Source organism: Passer domesticus, chromosome 11 (genome assembly GCF_036417665.1).
Source record: "Passer domesticus isolate bPasDom1 chromosome 11, bPasDom1.hap1, whole genome shotgun sequence".
NCBI lineage: Eukaryota > Metazoa > Chordata > Aves > Passeriformes > Passeridae > Passer > Passer domesticus.
In genome coordinates, this window is record NC_087484.1 from 20,445,001 (window position 1) to 20,466,071 (window position 21,071).

General features: G+C 46.9%; 1 long non-coding RNA gene across 14 annotated transcripts in view; it reads right to left on the reverse strand.

Annotated features, from left to right (window-relative positions):
* LOC135309542 (uncharacterized) overlaps positions 1 to 20,594 on the reverse strand; it is a 24,098-nt gene extending 3,504 nt beyond the window's left edge. Inside the window, exons 1-8 of one of the 14 annotated variants that reach the window (XR_010369775.1) lie at positions 20,163 to 20,594; positions 19,425 to 19,517; positions 18,271 to 18,356; positions 14,348 to 14,489; positions 12,779 to 13,096; positions 12,389 to 12,521; positions 10,428 to 11,444; positions 1 to 1,394 (exon numbers count right to left, since the gene is read on the reverse strand). The exon at positions 1 to 1,394 is cut by the window's left edge and continues 75 nt beyond it. This is a non-coding gene — a long non-coding RNA (uncharacterized LOC135309542). The other 13 variants (XR_010369770.1, XR_010369782.1, XR_010369778.1 and 10 more) reach the window with 13 other exon arrangements.
* Between the last annotated feature and the right edge of the window lie 477 nt (positions 20,595 to 21,071).

Consider the following 21,071-nt stretch of genomic DNA (forward strand, 5'->3'; position numbering starts at 1 on the left):
TATAAGCTCCTTTAGGCACTGGAAGGGGCTCTAAGGTCTCCCCAGAGCCCTCTCTTTTCTAGGCTGGACACTCCCAGCTCTCCCATCATGGCTCCAGAGCTGCTCCAGCCCCTGGAGCATTTTCATGGCCTCCTCTGCACTTGCTCCAACAGCTCCATGTCTTTTCAGTGCTGAGTACTCCAGACCTGGACACGCTGCTCCAGGTGGGGTCTCATGAGGGTGAAGCAGAGGGGAAGATCTTAAAATTTATATAAATCAGAGCCAAAGGAGCTGCAAACCTACACACACCAAAGGTGTTCCCCATATGGAACCATTCCCTCAGGGAACTCTCAAGCATCCTGCAATTGCCTACCAGCATAAATCTCTATATGGATGCACAGCAATGTAAGCAGGATTACACACATAAACAAGGTGAGGTGTAGACAAATAGATGCTCTAAAGAATTAGAGATGCTCATAAAGCTTGGTTTCATTTCCCCTCTTCATGTACCTGATGATCCTGGCTTAGATTCAAATAGTTTTTTGCAGAGGGTGCATGCCTCACCCAGCACACTCAACACTGCTCCTTCCTTCAGCAGCTCCTGGATATTCTTCTAGGCTTTAGCTGCATTACAGGTGCAATCTGTGCTTGCACCGTGTTCAGATTCTGCACTGTCTAAACCCCAATAATTTCCATTGAGGTGCTTCTGTTTGCAGAGCTGAACCAAACCAAAACACCTAAACCAGGTGACAATTTTTGACAGCACAGGCAAAACTGCTCAGCAAATTTGTCACAACTTGATGTGCTTTGGGACAGAAAAGATTCAGAGGGAAGATCTCCCCAGCCTGGGAGACAGGGTAAAAGTGATGCTTGTAATGATGGTTCCTGAAAGTTCCCACTCTCAGGACTCTCACCTGAACCCATCTCTGATCCCAGGGAAGGAGGTGTGGGCACAAAGGGCTATGGACTGCTCCTGAAACCAGTTGGGATGGGCAGACTGGAAGCTGTAAGACCTTCCAAGGATTTACACACCTCACTGTATAGACAGTCACCCTTTCCTCATTTATCTCCTTGGATGACCCATTCTGCATCCCCCTCCCAACCTCTGCTCAGAAATCCCTTGTCCCACACAATCAGTGTGTTTGCTTCCTTATCCTCTGAGAAATGCTTTGGCTGTAGGAAATCCATGCTGCATTCTCATTATTCCAGGGCCAAACCACATACCAGGGTGCCAGCCTGCCCTGGGAAGGAGGAGTCCTCCTTCCTTCCTGGAGCCCTGGGCTGCACAAACTCCAGACAAACTTCAGGGCAAACCTCTTCTCAGCACATCTGCAGAGGCATCTGACTTGGCCAAAACCAGGGAGTTTGAAGGCGTTAAAAGTCACATATTGGTCCCAAAGCCAAATTTCAAGCTCCTGTGAAAATAAAAATAAAGCATGACAGCAACAGAATTTCTCAACAATGTGGGTGTTGGATTTTTTTCCCCTTAAATAACTGTAAAATAATGCCTTTTCCCTGTATCACACTCTTGGATCTGGTTAAACTCTATTTCCCTCCTGTTTCCTCACACACACACATATTCTTATACACAAAGCCCAGCCAGTGCCAACGGCCTGCAACTGAAAATTTCAGCCTGAACTGTTCCATGTTGGCAAGGATTTAGCATTGGAAAAGAGAATCTTTTAATGGGAAATGTTTGGCAACCTGAATTGCAGGCAGCACTGCCAGCTCCACCAATAATTATAGCTTAGTTTAGCAATCATCTGTGTGCTAAAGAATATCTTTAACAACAAGAGCATTTGCCAGTGATACTCAACTTCCAACTGACTAGGAGACAGCCATGGGATGCAGGAATGACCTTGCACTGTCTGTTTGCCTCCAGACCTCTGCCTGAGCCACAGGGAGCTGCTCCATTGGGTATTTTGGACAAGTCTCAAGGATGCTTTGGCTCCCTTCCATCTCTAACCTGCCCCAGGCAGAGGGAAACATCTTTATATCTAAGGTGATGCCTTGTCCCCCATGGACAACCAGCAAGAAAATCTCCTGAATCTTCATGAAGTCTGGAATGGATTCAGACAAGGTAAACAACAGTCTCTCTCTGCTCCACAGCTTTCCAGTGGAGCCAGGCAGCTCAAAAAAAAATTATGTCTGTGCACAAATTTCAACAGCTCCATCCAAACTCTGCTGGTTTCTGCACATGACAACCATTCTCCCACTGGAAGGTTCTGGCTGAGAGCTGAACCTCTCCCTCTCTGGCTCTTTACCACTTTTCCAGCTGCCAGGTGTCTCTGGATTCATGGAGCACCAGCCACTGGAAGCCAGCTCTGGTAATTCTGATGGCCCTGGTGGGTCTCCATCAGCCACCTCAGCCTGAAAAACCACAGTGCACAGAGCCATGAAGGCAGGTGGGAGTTCTCACCATCTGGAGGAACCTGGATGAGGCAGTTGTAGATTAGATAGTGGGGAGAAATTCTTCCCTGTAAGGGTGCTGAGGCCCTGGCACAGGGTGCCCAGAGCAGCTGTGGCTGCCCCTGGATCCCTGGAAGTGTCCAAGGCCAGGATGGACAGGGCTTGGAGCAACCTGGGATAGTGGAAGGTGTCCCTGCCCATGGCACGTGGTGGCACTGGATGGGCTTTAAGGTCCTTTCCAACCCTTTCTGGGATTCTGTGAACCTGAAAGAAGAAAATGCTGAACAGTGAATATCTCCCAAGAATGAGATTCTCCCAGACCTCTGTCCCTGTCCCAGCAGCTTCCATTTGTTCTGGGCTCCAACCCCACAACCATTTTATTGGTCTCCATTACTCTTGCTCCAGTTTGGCAGCATCTTTTGAACTAGGGTCCCCAAGTTGCCCACCGTATTCCAGATGTGTCCTTATACTGTTGAAGAAATATCCCTTCTCTTGACCTGCTGGCCATGGCAAGGTCCTGGGACCCACAGCTTTTGTGCCTTAACAATTAAACTATGGCCAAGGGCCAGACCTGTATGTGAGGCCATCAGCCTCCAGGCAAGCCTAGGAAACAACTCTATCCTGCTCAAGTTTCAAACGTTACCACTACACCAGTATTAAAAAACAACCAATCAAACAAATGTAAACAAAGAGAAAGTCTTTGATAACTGTAAAACCATTCACAGCTAACTCACATTCAGAACATAGTGAGTAGGGAATACTGTGCTTTGAAAATGTTTATTTTTTGAGATTAAAAAATAACTCCTCTATGCCTTCCCTGGTTAGAAACCAGCCAGACAATAAAAAAGTTTTTCCATGGTTAAAAATTCCTTATTCAACACTGAGCTTTTCCTTTCAAAAGTTTCCTATTCTCACTTGAATTTGGCTTTTCCCTTGAGGCACAAGGATTCATATTCTTTCCAAAGGGTATTTATGCTGGGATTTAATCCTGTCCCTTGTCATTTGAGTGGCTCTTATGATTTGAACTAACACACAGCACCCTGCCCTCCCAGCTCCAGGATGGCCCTGGCACAAGGGAACACATTATGAGATGTCTGAAATCAAGTTATTATCTCTTCCATGAATTGAAACCTTCTCAGAGACAATGTTTTACCGATAAACCTTATTTTTAGGTTTCAGCTAATATTCTAATACTATTTTAAACCCAAACATTCTTAATTCTCCCCTTTCTTGTACATATTAGCAACTCCTTTGTCCTTAATTCCACTTTAATAACCTCCTTGTTTTAGAATTTCCATGGGGTTTAAATATTGTCTTTAGCGTTTTAAGCCAATCTCCAACACTTGCCAAAGTTTTACAGTCCCTGGCAAACCTCCTGGGAATCTTGTAGAGTCAGAAACCAGGGTGTGATTGTGTCTCCCTCACCCTCCCCATCCATCCCAGCTGGACATGGGTGTTCATTGTTCAGCCCAGGGAAGTTGGTGTCACCAGTTACAGAGGGGTTTTGGCCAATGATTTGGGCACAAATTGGCCAAGCCAAACTGCAAAAAACTGTGCTGGGCATTTGGAGCTGGGTGCCTCTGGAGTTGCCCAGCTCAGAAGGTGGCAAAGGCAGCTCAGCAGGGAGGGACAAGCAGAGATTCTCTGCCCATGTGCAGGGGACTCAGGGCTGGAATCCTCTTTGAGCAGCACAGGACCAGGATGTGGGAGGGCAAAGGAGGTGTCCAAACCATAGAACTCTTTGGGTTGGTAAAGACCTCCAGGATCAGAGTCCAACCATTCCCCCAGCACTGCCAAGGCCCCACTGGCCCATGTCCCCAAGTGTCACATCCACACAGCTTTTCAGCCCCTCCAGGTGTTGCCATTTTGTTGCAAAGGTTTCATACCTTCTTGGAGAGTTCTCAGGGGCAGCTCCTCACAGCACTGACTCCTTCGTCCCAGCACAGCCAACAAACTCCATCTCACCTCTCAACCAGCCAACCTGCTCTTTTATAATACCCTTCTTAATTGGATCGAGCTGTGGCCTATTAAGGGCAGGCTTGTTCCTAATGCTTGATAATTGGCACGGCTGTAACTCTTTAGGGGTGAGATTACTTTCACCATTATCTCTATTCTCCTACCTTCTATCTATCCACATCCAGGGATGGGGACTCAGATGGCCCTGGACAATGTTCCCAGGGAGGTGTCATGGGATGCCCAGGAGAGCTCAGCATATGGACACAGCATCTTCCTTCCTGGGAAGGGTGAGAGCATTCTTCCCTGCCTGTGGACCTGCAGGAGACACCTCTGCAAGGACCCGGAGGTGCCCTTTGATGTTCAGGTGAAGCCACTGTCACTGCAACTCAATTTCTTCATCTGTAATTAAGTCTCAAAAATTTTCCAACCCCTCTCCCACCTTCTTGGTACCTGGTGATGTATAACAGGTGCCAGAGCAGGACAAGACTCTCTGGAGCCTCCTGAGCCTGCAATGCAGGCTCCTTGTCACCCTGGTCCCATTTTGCATGATGCTGTGATATGTAAATCAAACAAAAGCAGCCCTGCTTTTCAGGAGCACTTTAAATTTAGTATCTCAGGAGCATTGCATTTAGGCTTAATGAAAGTTATGATATGTTGATTAAATACTAGCTGAGGGCTGAAAGAGCACTTCCTGAGCTTTAGAGGGCTGCAGGCAATAAATTGAGTTGCCACCTAATTATTCTGGCTGACTGGGATCTCCACAATGGATCACAAGGCATATTTGTCACAACGCTGGGGGAGGAGGGCACTGGCCCTTTTAAACTTTACATTTTTAGGACCTGGGCTCAATCCTACTTCTGCACAGGCCATAAAGCACAGAGACCTGCCTGCTCTGCCACGTTCCCAACATATGCACTGCAGAGCCACCACATCTTGCACAAGTTCCCTGGGAGATTTATTCAGCCCATGAATTTCCCACCCTGAACCAAAAACAGGACAAATTTTGTCCGTAACAGAACAAATTTGAGCCCTGTGTATGATGGAGACCAGCGAGGTGTGTGTATCATCCACCAGCCTTCTGAGAGGAGACAATAAACCTTCTCCACTGCAGAGAACAGGTGAAGCAAACCTCCCCCAAAGCCCTAGCTCAGGGCTGGGCAAGGATGAGCATCCTCACACACTGACATGACACCCTTAACACAGCCAGGAGCTCTCCTGGGAACTGGGAAGTTCTATAAAAGGAAAAGTCCATAATCAATCTGGATTATCAAAACAGCTTTCTGTGATCACTCACAATCCAAATCCATCTGCCTCAGACCCTGAGGAGGACATTTCTTTGTGGGAAGGACCATGTTCAGCAGGGATGGGAAAACATCTTGGAATAAAATTTTAGAACACTAAAAACAGGTCCCAGGCGCAACTCAGACTCACTCTTGCCCTTGGTAAGCCATTTATTCTTCTGAGTCCAAACTTTCAACAACAAACCTGCTTCTATTCCTTAATATATTCACAGGATGTCATTCCTTAGCATATTCACTGTCAGAGTTGGAGCTTTTCTGCATGTGCAGCTCCTAGGACAACACAGACCCAACCTGTTATCCCTGTCATCAGGAAAACAATTTATCCTGGCCATGCAAGATAGAAAGAGCTCTTTAAACAGGGATACAAAGAGTTGATTCATCCTGAATGAACCAATCCTTTCTTTATTTGGATACAGCTCGTAATCCACTCGTTCCATGTCAGAAATCTGCTGCACACTGGTGGGTGCCAACATCAGCTCTCAAAGTACTCAAAGACAGTTTTTGCCTCTCCATGGGGAACATGCCTCCAGGCACATGGATCCAGCCTCTTTTCCACACAGTGCAACCCATTAATGCCCAGCAAGGGAGGACTCAGCATCCTGCTTGGGAAGCTTTTGGGATCAGCCCATGCCCAATGAACCAACAGTAACGATGGGGCTTCTTCCCATCTTGCTTATTCAGGGCTGGGAGCAGTGAGAGGGGAGAATGGCATTGGTTTGGGTTTTTAACACCCTGTAATAACTTCCACATTCCATGTGTCATTTCCAGATCAGGTAAGTGGGAGTCTTTATCCATCGGCTGCCAAATCATTCAATCCCCGAAATGCTGAATTAAAACAATGCCACAAAATGCCATCCTGGAATCATACATAACATTTTCCCGGATTTTCAAGTGCACTCTAGCAAGGGTGAAAAGTGTAAGGTGATCCAGAGCTGGGTGTCAAGCTCTGCCACAATAGAATTCAAAATAATTGTGCTGTTGTTTGACAGGCAGTAAAATTCATGGTGGTCTATTAAATCAATGGCAATGTAATGTGGAACACTGCAGATTAAAAAGAAAAAAAAAAGGCAGAGTTCACAAAGGGAAGCCATTGCAAAGAATCCCTTTGGAGCTTCTAATAGGGTTGATTTGTGGCAGGAAAGGCTGATACATGCAAGACAGAATAGAAGGAAGGGAAAACGAGACTGGGAGAGAGAAGTAGAAAGAGAAAAAGCAAAATAAATGTAAAAGAGGAGATGAGTGAGGGGAAGAGGGGAGTGAAATGATTGTAAAGAAAGTACTAACAAGTTGTTATCATATATAGATGCCTTATTCTTGGCACCTTTCACACCTTGTGCCTGTTTTGTCATGGCCAAGGGTTCCTTCTGCCAGCACCTGTGTACAACCTGCTCCAGCTGCCAGGAAGAGACAGAAGGATTAAGGTCAGAAAGTGAAATCTGCTTCTATTATCTTCAGCAGAATTCATCCCAAAGGCAGGAAAACCCCTCCAGTTTTAGAAAAGGAACTTAAAACTTGTCTTAAAGCCAGGCTGAGGCACAGTGAGTGTAAAAGTGTTGGAAGACTATGACATTCCATGGCTGGGTGTATCTTCTCCTGGCTGGAGACAAGTTTCCAATCCCAATAAACACCCCAGGGTGTTCACACTCTCAGGGCATTACAACCCCCTTGTGTTATTCCTGTTTTAAAATGCAGCAGGGACACCTTGTGCCCAGGCATTCTGGTGGATCTGGGATATCCTTTTTCATTAGATCACAGTGGCTTAATGAGATTTTCCTTCCTGGTTCCAGGGAAGCAGCTGTGCCAAAGGCATTTGTGAAGAGGGATGTGGGTTTGTGCCTGAATGCGTTACCTGAAGTAAGGGGGAGCCAAGCCTGGAGAAGGCTGTGCTGGCCATGGGGACCACAGAGTTTCACCTCCCAAGTGTAGCAGTAGAAGGATTTCCACTTCCTTCAGAGAGCTGGAGCCTGATCCATGGCAGTGGCTGAACAGGAGGGAACCTTTCAGAGAGCCCTTTTGTCATGAATAAAGAGGCAAACAGTCCTGAGGGACTCAGGAGAGGCTGCTCCAGCATTAATTGCTCTCACTGTCAGCATCTTATTTTCCTTGGAAATTTATCAAACTTCAGCCCCACCAAGTGCTCCCGTTAGGAGCTCTCTGTGCTAGGAGTTCAGTGGGAAGTGCTGGGTCTATCAGAGCAAAGCTACCTCAAGCACCTGGTGCAGGTGTTGACATTGAGATTCCACAGTTAAATTACTCTCTAGAGCTTACTTTTGGTCTCCTGATTCCATTAAATTTGCAGGTGTTTGCTGAACCCACAGCTTTTGATGCACTTATGCCCCCTCACAGTGTGTGTAGGCCATGTCTGAGTCCTGCCGTCCAACAAGGACCATCCCAGCTCCATTAGGGGAGAGAATAACCCTTATTTGCTCTAAATTGCTCTGCCAGGTGTCACAAAACCCTCCATGTCTGGGAACAGCAAAAGGAAGGACACAAAAAATCCCTTCAAATTCAAAAATCCCTTCAAATTCACTGCTTCCTTTCAGAAAGATATATCTAAATTATAACCTTCTGGAGTCCATCATTGCTTCCGAGTCTTTCTTGCTATTTGATCTTGCATTTGATGACATTGAAAAGTACATTGTTTGATTTGGGTCATTTTTGATCAATCAATACATTTTACCAATTCATACAGCCGAGATTAATTCTATAAAACCATTTTTTCTCTCCAACCAGAAAGGCCCACAGCATTAACCCAGGAGGTCCCAGCCTTCCCATTCAAATATTTTCTCTTTTTCTAAATTACAAGATGATTTCACCAAATAGTTTTTAGGGGAGACCTTTTTTCCTCATAGCATTGTTTCCTTTTTGTTAAAAATTTCGAGCAGGAATATGAAAAGTCTTTGAGATATAATTTGGATTAGTCTCACTGGTCTCTACCAGCCCATATGTTGCCAAATAAAACTGTAAATGAATTGCATCTTTACTGATAGCAATAATCTTTTTCTTGTCAGGTAAAACTTAGATCCTTTTAGCCTTCACTTAAGCTCTGCTGAAACCTGGAACACTTGGTTTAGTGAAGTTTTCACCAGTTCATCCAATTCTGCCTCAGAACAAGCTCCATCCTTGCTGAGGTAAATCCTTAACAAAAAAAAAAACAACTCAACATTTTCCCTAATATATTAAAAATAATTGGTATTTCATTTTTACCTTAACCCCTAAAATTCCACTCTCTGTTTCCTTGTGATTTAATTGAACAGCACTAACATAGTCACTGGTCTTCCCTCTCCATTCACCAAGTAGCTCTAGAACATCCCACTCCATCATTCCTGCTTAGAACACCCCACACCATCGTCCCCACTTATCCAAGAGTCTTCATCTCAAGGGTGTTTTAGTCTCAGAGTTCATCCACTTGACACAAACTGTGCCAGCTCTCACATTTCCCTTGGTCAAGAGAGAATCCAGAATGTGATGTCATGAAAGAGCTGTTTTCCCAAAGCAATAAACCTCACCATGTGCCAATTACAGCATCATTTAGGAATTAGTGAATTCCACCATGGTTTCTGATGGGGCACAGCAATGCTGGGAACACTGAGAGAGATGAGGGAGAAAAGATGGAGAGAAACATCCCACTCCTGACACAGCAGAGCCAAGATCAACCAAAGCTTTGGGTCATGTCCCCAGTATAAAATTTGAGCAATTATAAATCCTACTCAGTTTTAATAATCACAGCAAAATACAAATCACTCCTTTCCCACCACAGAATCACTGAGGTTGGAAAAGACTTCCAAGACCATTGAGTCCAACCTGTGACTGATCCCCACCTTGTCAGCAGCCCAGAGCACTGAGTGCCACATCCAGTCATTCCTTGGACACTCCCAGCCCTGGAGGTTCCACCATTCCCTGGGCAGCTCCTTCCAGTACCCGACAAGTTTTTCCATGCAGAAATTCCTTCTGATGTGGGGCCCTAACCCAGGACATTGGGACAAGCAAGGTTTGTCCTTTTTCTGGGACAGTTAAGGCAACAAAGATGAAGGAGATTTCTACAGCCTCTCTCAAAGAGTTAAAACCCTGGGCTGAAAGAGAAAGGCACCAGCTGGAGCTGCACAATGGGGTGAGCAAACCCTTCTTTGAACAGGCTGAGTGTGCTCTCATCTCCAGTCTTGAACTAAAACCAGGTGAAAGGCTGGGAGAGTTGGGATTGTTCTGCCTGGAGGAGAGAAGCTTCAGGGTGACCAAATTGTGGCCTTCCAGTGCCTGAAGGAGCCAGCAAGAGACATGGAGAGAGAATATTTCCAAGGGCCTGGAGTGGCAGGACAAGGGGGAATGGCTTCCCACTGCCAGAGGGATGGGTTAGATGGGATATTGGGAAGGAAATTCTTCCCTCTGAGGAAGATGAAGCCCTGGCACAGGTTGCCCAGAGAAGATGTGGCCACCCTTCGATTTCTGGAAGTGTCAAAGGCAAGGCTGGACAGGGCTTGGAGCAACCTGGGACAGTGGAAGGTGTCCCTGCCCATGGCAGGGGGTGGAATGGGATGGGCTTAAGAGTCCTTCCAACTCAAACCAGTAACTCTATGACTCATTATACTTTCAGCACAGGACTTCCAAAGAAAGACAGTTTAATTTTAATTGTTACACCCCCATGATTTCGAAGAAAATTTGGTTTGCAACACGTTCTTTTAGACTTCTGCTGAAAGCAACCACCGTGCTTCAAATCTCTATGGCCCTTTTACCAAATTCCCTGCAGATGAACTTTAAATCCTTACAAAATTATAATTAACTTACCTGTGGGGACATGTCCAAAGAGCTCTCAACACAGAAGATGCTTTGTCCTTCCACAAACCTCCCACCCATAGGTTCAAAAAAAATCAGGATTTCTGTCAAATCCACACTATGCTTCAGCCCAAGGGCTCTCAGGATTTGATGGTTCATTCAACTATGAATTCACTCCCCACCTCTTATTTCTTTTCACTCTGAAGGACAAATTTCAAAGTTGTTCAGGTGAGTTTCCTTGTTTTTAGAGATGTGTAAGGCTTGTTATATAAAAAATTATGCAAGTCTTAACATTACTCCCAAATAGACATATTTGGAATAAATACACTTGAAATACATATCTGACTGCTGTTATTTCCTTCGACCACCAATGAAAATGGAAATCTAGAGTTTCTTAGCTTGTCAAAAAAAATTTTAGAAGCAATTCAAGAAAAGATTTTTTTCTTCTGCAATTGTTCAATCAGGACATCATGGACAAGGAAATACAGCTGGGTTGAAAAAAGATGTCAAATATTTTTAGGATTAATAAATAGATGTAGAATAAGGATTTGCCTATTTTGTAGTCTTGAAAATCAGTGGAATAACCCTCCTGGAAAAGCAGACAGAAGATGTATGGATCAAGGTATTAAAGATAACCAGATAGGAGCCAAACAGCTCTGGTAACTGAGTCACTGTGTGAAGAGTCACTTGGGATTAGGTATTAGGACTGTGCTGTGTCACCCCGACTAAAGCAGCAGTGTAACTATCCAAGGAATTTTGAAGAGACTTAACACTGTGGATTATAAAGTACTTCTACTTTTGTGTCTCTCTTTTTTTTTTTTTTTTTGCAAATGCATTTTCAGGCATGCTTAATTATATCATGTTTAAAAGTCAGCCAAGTCTTGAAGTTACATGCCACAACAAAAAAAATTAGGAGTTTAGCAAATGAATGTGCTGTCCTTTGGATCCCACTGCAAAGAATTCCTTTGGTTTGAACAGAGCTGTTGTCAGCTGAGAATCTGTCACTCGCTGGCGGTGTCCTTTCAGCACCTATAAAACACAATTCATACAATAAACCCAGGTATTGCAGTGGTAATTAAAATCCAAAAGCAATTAGCCTTTTGTTTATTTCACTTGGGAATCTGACTAAAACCTAAATGAGAAAACCAAAATAAAAAAAAATCTCCAGCTTAGGCATAGTCCCAGATGCCTGAGTGATGTCCTAATTAAGCTGTATTACAGCATCACAACATAAGCCTGCCCACGTATGAATGTATAGATGTACGTGTGTGCACTTCATTATGTGCTGCACAGCCCTGACAGCCTCAACAACTCATTCCCACCATCCCAGCAAGTGGCAATTGAGGATTGAAGCGCCAGAGGGGAAAAAAAAACAAACCAAGTAACCTGCCTAAGGCTTTCCTAGAAGGACTTGGGAATGTGCACATCCATCTGTGAGAATGTGCACATTCCAAAGGCTCTGGAGGTTCCTCTTGAAGGAGATTCCTGCAGGATTGCAGGTGTTGAGGTTAGAGGCAGCCAGGTTGTGCAGAATGAGGGGATGATGCGTCCAAGCTTGAGCAGGGAATCACCCACACAACCTTCAGCAATTGATAAGGGTCTCTCCTTGCCTGAGATTTGTCCCTCCTGACCCACAAAGGAAGGTGGGAAATCCTCTCTTCAGACCCTCAGAGGTCACCCCACCAATGGAATTTTCATCCTAGTGTGGTCTGGGTTGGAAGGGACCTTAGAGCTCATCTTGTTCCAACCCCTGCCATGGGCAGGGACACCTTCCACTAGCCCAGGTTGCTCCTAGACCTGGCCTTGGACACTTCCCAGGGATCCAGGGATAGCCACAGCTTCTGGGCACCCTGTGCCAGGGCCCCCAGCCTCACAGGGAAGTGGGCTCAAAAGTCCTTGGACATCATTATATGAATGAACTCCAGTATTTTGGAGTCTACTCCCAAAGAATGTTGGTTTCACTCTTCCAGAACCTTTTGAAGTTGGAGCAGACCAGGCTCTTGGCAGAAGTTGGAGACATCCACTATTAGGTTCTGGCCGTGGGTGCAATGTCTAAATGGAAACAAGATAGGAGAAGGGCTGTTTTCCAGCTGCAACTGTGCAGACCTGGAAGGAGCAAAAAAGGAAAATTAATTATTTCTGAAGGACACCAGGCCCAAAAACCCCTCTGGAAATGCTGTATCCAGCCTCAGACTAAATAATAGATTGATGACATCAACTGCTTGACTGTGGAATTCAAAGTCACACACAGAAATATTCCCATGCATAAAAATAACACCCAGCCTGTTCCTTGTGCATTATTAATACCAACCCCCTTGATCTGCATAACTGCACAGTCCACATGTGTGTGTCTACAAATTCACCTGCAAATGTCTCCAGGAAAATGGCAGGATCAGTGTTTGCTGTCAGTCTGGAGTGAGGAGTAGCGCCCAAATCCAGCAGCCAAAAGAAGAATAAAACTGGGGATTGTTAACCCTAACAGAAGCATTCAGGGTTTACATTTGTTTTTACAATGCTATTTAAATAGTTCAGCTGCAGTTAATAAATCACAAGTAAAGGGAGCACCTTCAGCTTGACATCATTCTTTCAGGACTTTCACAGATGCCAAGCAAGGAAGGCACCAGTGATAACCCAGTTGTCTCACGGGAGAGGTGGGAAGTTCTCACTCCTTCCTGTTATGGCTGGGAAAGAAAGGGAGAGGGATGAAGTGTTGGATTCACCTGATTAACCCTCCCCAAAATAGCCACTAATGACACTTTTAAAGGAGCTGCCTCCCCACACAGCAGTTTGGTGACAGATTTTTTTGCTTGTTGGATCCACCCAACCCCAAGGGATGACAGTGGCACCTGTGCCACACTGGTGACTCCTCCAACACTCCACTTGGGTGTCACTGTGCAGAACAGACACTGCTGGCAAAAGCACATTGTGTTATCAGCTCCAAGCCACTCTCAGATCCCCCATCCAGGAGTTTGGCCCTCGTGCTCCAGCCCTTTCCATTCCCCAGCACCCTCTGCCTGTGGCAGGCATCCAAAACTGGCAGCAGCATTCCAGAGGGAGAGCGTCCATCTGGCTTTTCTGAGAGGGGTTTAAACTGCTCAGATGCTTTCCAAGAAGTCTTTAGCAGCCCAAACAAGCCTGACTCCCTGATTTTTACAGATGTGCTCCAGCTACAGTTCCCACTTCCAGCCATTTTCCCCTCTCTGGGGTACCGAAGGAGCCTTTCTCATAACTCTATTCTCATACAATTACTTCAATGCTCATAATTTGTGTTGAAACCAATCAACTCTGTCCTATTTGTTATAATCCCTCCTGACACATCCTTCCACCTCTTTTCCTGTTTTCTTCCTGAGTTGGCCTTAAGCAGAGAGGTTTGGGATGCAGGAGCCAGCCCAGCTCTGAGCAGGACACACACCTACAGCACCACAGAAGTCCTTTGCACCCTGAATTATTTTATGACTGGTATTTAACAAGTCTCAATCTCCATGTAGCACCATCCAATGAGAAAAAATAAAGGCATTTTCCCTGCAAGGGCCGACACTCTGTGTTTTCCCTGCCTCTCCTCTGTGTTCAATCTTCCTTTTCTAATGCCAGGAGCATTTCAAGGCACAGGAGAAGCCACCAGCTATAACGAGAACATGCCTGGTGAAGCTTCCCCACCTCCCAGCCAGCTGGGAGCCCATGCAGCAGCTAAGCCCTATCCAGGGGTTTATGTGGAGCCTTTGTGCTCCATTTAGCTCACAGTGAACCTCCCAAAGGACATTTTCAGGGAGTAAATGCACCGAGAGGTTTGTGTTTGCAATTCCATGAAGCCCAGTCTCAGGGATCTCACAGCACTACCTGCTACTCCCCATCCAGAGCTTTATTTTCACACCCTCTAAAAAGTCAAATTAGCATGAGCTTCCACCACCCATGAAAGAATTAATCCAAATCACCTGGATGTGAGCAAAAAAATCCACCAAACTCCAAAAAGATCCCAGATATTACTGCAGCTTTTCCCTCTTCTGTTTCCTCCATCTTCCTCCACCTCCAAAACATTCATTTTGCTCTTCTCTTTGATGGAAGAATGAGCTCAAGCTGAGAAAGGGATAAAATAAACCCAAATAAAAAAAAATAAAGAAAATAAAAATAAATCCATAACAAACCCCTCTCAAATACTCACCCATCAAAAGGATAAAATGGTTTCAATTTTGGGCTGTCTCGTTCACTTCCCTCCCCCCTCCCTCCCTAGGTGTATATCCATATCTGTAGATTTAGAGAGGGTTTTTTTTTTAGTATTATTATTTAGTTAATATGAATTACAGGCCTCAAGCTGCCTCCCCTCTAAACCCAAAATGAAGCAGCTCTCTTTTTTCTCCCTCTTTTTTTTTCCCCCTCTTCTTTCCCCCTCACCAACACGATTTACATTCTCAATGTAATGTATTAAAAAGTTGACAGGGCCGAAAGGATTCACATGATGTCGGCTAAGAAACCCAATTTCCATGATGAATTGCCCGGAGCCCCTGAATCACAAACCATTTTTTCCGCTGCTCAGAAGTTGATTTTTTTTTTTTTTAAATCTTCTTAAAGCTTCTCTCCTAATCTTCGGCTAGAAGAGATGGGTGAAAGGATTTTTTTTTCTAAACTAAGGAAAGTATTAGCATCTTGGTTGTTGTGCATCAAATTTGAAAATGCAAGGTTAGTAATATTTCAAATCGGCTACGGTCCAAGCCACTTGATAAGTGTGCTTGCTGTCTCTGCCTGGCTCTCCCCCCTTCCCAAGTTTCTCTTGGCAGGAGCACAGCGCTACGGCAGCGGCCGCGTGCGCAAGTGTGCGCCGGGCACGGGGTGGGGTGCTGGGAAAGGACAACCACCCCCAACTCCACCTCTCCCTCCTCTTGCTTCCCACTTTTTCCAGCATGGGAGACCCATCCCCACAATTTGAGATGTGGCAGATCAAGCAGCACCCCAAAAAATATTCCTAAATGAGGTTTTCCTTTCGAAAAGGAGCGCTGAGCTCTTCCCTGGGTGCTGGGATTGAATCCCGTGCTGGAGCAGTGTGTCCTGCAGGCACGCTGCTGTGAATATTTGTTTTTAAATGAACTCCTTCCCTCCACGGAGTTCCTGGGAAAAAAACCTGCAGAGAGGAAACGAGTCATTTTGCCCACTCTAATGAGCTATCCAGCCATTCCCAACAGCAAGGTCTTTAATGAGATTTCCCTCCCTGCTCCCTGCCTTCACCAGCATATGAAAAACAGGAGGTGATCAAGGATTGACTCTGGATGAAGGGAAGGACAGTTTCTTCCCTCGGTGCTGCTGCTTCCAAACTGCAGTGTTCCTGTCTCTGTCATTTCTGGAGTGCTCCTGCTGCTTCCCCAGGCAGGAGGAAAACCTTGGCAGCCAGAGATTGGAAATGCTGCCCAAATGCTTGAGGCTCTTGGGAAATGGCTCACGCCCCTCATGCCAGATCCAAACCCTGGGAAGATGAAGCAGCACAAACATTAAGGACTCCCAGCAGCAAGTTCTGCATACAAAGAGTGGGGTCAGGGACAGGGCTGGCAGAGCAAGGCTTTTCCAGGGAATGCATTGTATTTTCCCCTTTATGGTCCAAGACAAAAGGGATTTGAGGGACACCCAGAATACTGTTGGGATCTAGTAGAGGCCATCCCCTCACATCTGGCTTACCAGAACAGTATCTCACAAAGGTAGCCCAGGAATAGCCCACTGCATCCCAGCACAGACATGGGATGGCCATCCAGGGCACCTGACCATACAGGGCCATTAGAGCCGGCAGCTTAAATACACACAAAGGAGCACATCCAGCTCTCCACTGTCAATCTGCTCCCTTTTCAGAGCCTCCTTGCATCAGCAGCAATCCCAAATTCCCTGCCTTTGGGATACAAAGGTATTGTAAACCTGCTCCTGCAGTACAGTCTCATTTTGGCCCCAGATCTCCACACCTTCCTCCCTCTGCAATCACAACCTCTTTTAGCTCTTCCCCTACATGCCTAAAGGCAGGGAGTCAATTGTATCCATCATTTTGCATATAAATTTCTCCTCATGTGGAATCAAAAACACCTCTGCTCTGCCAGAAGAGAAGCTGCCTCAAATGCCAGTTTTTTTCTTATTGGGAGTGGTTCTCTTATGGTGTTATTGGCAGGGAGGTACTGCAATGGGGTGAGTCTCATGACCTCGGTAGAGCTGCCACATGAGCCTCCACTACCTCTTGGTCCCAACTGGCATTTCTTGAACTGATTGCAGCAGTCTATTTTATTTTTATTCATAAAATCCCTCCCTGGTCACCTCCAAGTCAGGATCAGCTCTGCGAGCAAAGCCAGAATCTCAGGCAGTCACCATCATGGCACAGAGACCTCAGGGCATCACAGATTTGCTACAGATATTGGAAACAAGTCTTGGGACATGAGAGAGGCCACAGTGGCCTCTGGGATCCATCTGCAGTTGAACAGGTGGAACAGGAATCAATGACCTTGGAGACCTCTGCTCATCACATGTTGAGTTGAGGAGCTGGAGAGGGAATGTACAGCCACTCCTGTGTGCCCAGAGCACGGCCTCAGACCCTGCACTTCCTCATCAGCTATTCTCCCACTTACTCTGTGGATTTGCTTTCCAAGGTGCTCCTCTCCCTTCAAATACCTGCCTTCTTCATGAGGAAAACATCTCCTTTTCTCCCAAATCCAGGCTCTGTATTTCAGCAACCATTTCTACCCTTCAGCACCCAAATGCCTGGGTTTTGGAGGTTCATTCCTAGGGTATGTTGACAAGACTCTGGACTGAAGCTTCCTGGAACCTCAAGCAAGCCCAGTTTTCTTTTCCAGGGCCAATGGTTGGACTCAATAATCTTGGAGGGGTTTCCAATCTCTGTGGCTCTGTCTGTTGGTCTCATGCAGAGCTGAAAGATCTGTGCCCAGCAATCAGCTTCTGGTGCCAACATTACAGGGAGGTGATCCTGAGGATTAGGTCCCAAAGATAAGCCTGATATTCCTTTCTTCCAGGGGCAGAAGCTGATTTTAATGCACAGCTGTCCATGTGTTGGGCAGGTCTTAAACTCAGGAGCATCATGAGCAATTCCCTTTCAGGTTTAGGAAAACACAGGAATTCAGCAGCCAGGCTTGGGAACTGATCAAGCTGAGCTCCATTCCTGCAATCATGACACTTCCCTGGATTTAGCACCAGGAGCATGCTTATGAAGCAACAGCAGGAGAGCGATGACCCCCTAGGCATCTCCAGGAGCTAATCCAGCCTCCTCGGGCTGCTGAAGGCCCCCTCCTGTGCCCTGAGCTCTCAGTCCTGTGCGGTTCTGCCTCACAGAGGGCTTGGGAGAGACTCCATATCCCACTGCCCCTCCCGCTCCCAGCACAGAGCTCACAGACACCCCCACACCCAGACAAGGGCATGAGAGAGCTGATGCACATCACACCAAGATGATGCAGAGGCTGAGCTTGAGAGGATGGTCAGGACACCTAGAGAAGGTGAGAAACATCACCTGTGATTGCTGGAGCTCTGCAGACTCCACACACTGAAAGCATTTATTGGTAAGACCTGTGTAACTTAAGGAGTTTTCCTGTGTATTCCAAGGGCTTGAGCAAATTATTGCAGGAAAAAAAGCCCAGAGAACTGACTCAACTGAAGTCACCAAAACTCCAGTTATAGCAGGGAGAAATATGGAAGAGTTTTTCTTAAATGTAGTATGTGTACTGCCATCTTTCAGGGAAACTGTGCCTCCCACTATCCCAAGAGCCAAGCAGGTAAATGCACATTCCCAGAACCCTGACAAGCTACAGAATCTTTTCAGGACATGTTTTCCTCTATGCCTGAAACATGTCCTATGATTTTTATTATTTGCCTGCTTTGCACTCACCAAATCCTTGGAAGCTCTTAAAAAACAGCACAGCAGGAGTCATCCTTCTCCAAACAACACCATGGAACTCAAATGGCCTCTGTTCCCTATGGGATCCACCAAAAGTATCACATTTTACATAGTACATTATGTGAAAAAAGCAGCTGGATCATGAAACCATAAGTGACATCATGTCCATGGGAGAAATCAGGTCTCTCCAGGTTTTAAACTAAGTAAAAGATATTTGGATTGGGTATTAGGAAGAAATTCCCCTCTGTCAGGGTGCTGAGGCCCTGGCACAGGTTCTCCACAGAAGCTGTGGCTGCTCCACCCCTGGAAGTGTCCAAGGCCAGGTTGGAGGGTTTTGGAGCAACCTGGGATAGTGGAAGGTGTCCCTGCCCATGGCACAGGGTGGGACTGGATAGGATGATTAAGGTCCCTTCCAACCCAAACCACTCCATAATTTTATGGCTGGATGTCCAACTCAGAATTTGCTTCACACCCAAGCTTTAAATTTAGTTGCATTCAGTGCATGTCCCATCTAGATTATGTTTTTCATCCATAAATTTCAAAGTAGTGGGGGAAGCCCTTAGCTTGACAACCAGCAAGTCACACACAGCAGGGTCATTCCAATGATGTTGCACCTGTACCACACAACAGAAAGCTCCACTACTGTCCAAGGTGGAATGAGCTGAGAGCCAAGGGTGATCCCAGAACAAGCAGTGCCCTCACCAACCTTGGCACAGCCCCTCAGAGCCCACCCAGTGCTGGCAATGGACTCCTGACACAAGGGGCTGGACCAGCCCAAGGCCCATCCCAAGAGACCCCTCAAAAGATGGAACAAAGACAAGCTAAACCCAACACACATTCCAGCCCTGCCCAGAAGAAAGGCAAGGCTGGGGACAAGCACACTTGCAGCAGGGTCAACACCAGGAGCAAACACCCAGGTCTGGGCTTAAATGGAGTTCCTAAGCCCATGGGCAGCTGGGTGTGTGTGGGGCAGGGTCCCAGGTGAACCTGCTCAGGGCAGTCAAGAGGCATCAGCACACTCAGGGCTCTGGCTTTATGCCAGGGCTGTCCACAATACCGGGGCTGACTCCCTTTTAAACATCTTCTAAATCTGTGAAAATGCACAGAGAGCATTGAAAAGACTGCATTTATTATTAAAAACACACCTGGGCACTGAGGGGTTGGAAGATCATCCTGCTTCAAAGTGTGGCACAGAAATGTCTCTTCGTTCCCAGGAGCCCAGCTTCTTGCCCTCCTTCCTATGAAGAACAGAAAGACAAGGAAGGAGAATGTTTCCCAGCTCAGCCTCGGGCTGCTGGGGGAAGAACCAGGAGCCTCAGTCTCATGTCCAGCCGTGCTGGCCTGGCAGAGCTCCGTGGGTGCTCCGGGCCACAGGCGGCTGCCGGTGACTGCAAAGACAGCAGCAGCCTCCAGTGGCCAGCTGGCAAACAGCACCAGCGTGGCCAGTGCCACGCAATGCCAGCGTGGCCTCATGGCCAGTGTCCCACGGTCAGCACCAGCGTGGTTTCATCCCCAGTGTCCCATGGCCAACACCGCTGTGGCCTTGTGCCCAATGTCCCACAGTGACCTTATGGCCTGTGTAGTTTCATCCCCAGTGTTCCACGGCCAACACCACTGTGGCCTTGTGCCCAATGTCCCACAGCCAGCACCAGAGTGGCCTTATGGCCTGCATGGTCTCATCCCCAGTGTCCCATGGCCACACCACTGTGGCCTTGTGTCCAGTGTCCCACTGCCAGCACTACAGTGGCCTTATGGCCTGCATGGTTTCATCCCCAGTGTCCCATGGCCACACCACTGTGGCCTTGTGTCCAATATCCTGCAGCCAGCACTACAGTGGCCTTATGGCCAGCATGGTTTCATCCTCAACACCCCACAGCCAGCACCAGTGTGGTCTTGTGTCCAGCTGTCTCACAGCAAAACCGGTGTGGCCTCACACCCAACACTCATGTCAAAGGTCCCATGGCCAAAACCAATGTGGCCTTGTGTCCAGTGTCCTATGACAAGCACCAGCATGGTTTCATCCTCAATGTTCCACTGCCAGCACCACTGTGTCCTCGTGTCCAATGTCCCATGGCCAATGCTGGCGTGGCCTCACTCCTGATGTCCCACAGCCATCGCCACCAAGGTCTCATGTTCAGCATGCCATGAAAATGCCCGTGTGGCCTCACACAGCAAACACCACGTCAGTGTGGTTTCATCCCCAGTGTCCCATGGTGAATTCCAGTTTGGCCTTACACCCAACGCCCCAAGGCCACTATCAGTGTGGCCCTGTGTCCAACATTCCCTGGTGAGCACCAGCGTGGCCCCGTTCCTGACATCCCATAGCAAACACCGAGAGGGCCTCACACCCCAAGACCCACAGCAAACACAGGCATGGCTGTGCACCCTGTGTCCTCCATGTGGCGTGTCACCACCTTCTCTCCCATCAGATCCAAGCCCTCAGGGGCTCACAGTTGGCCCAAAGCCAGAAAGGTGTCTGTCATTGAATCATGGAATCACTAAGGTTGGAAAAGCCCTCTGAGATCATTGTGTCCAACTGTTCCTTCAGCACTGCCAAAGGACTGACATGTCCCCAAGTGTCACATCCACACAGCTTTTAAACCCCTCCAGGGATGGGAACTCCACCACTGCCCTGCGCTAATGTGCCAGGGCTGGACAACACTTCTGGGGATGAATTTTTCCCAACTGACCAATCCAAACCTCCCCTGGTGCAACCTGAGGCCTTTTCCTCTTGTCCTGTAATTTTTTCTGGGAGAAGAGACCAACACCCCAATGAAACCCTTTTTACCATA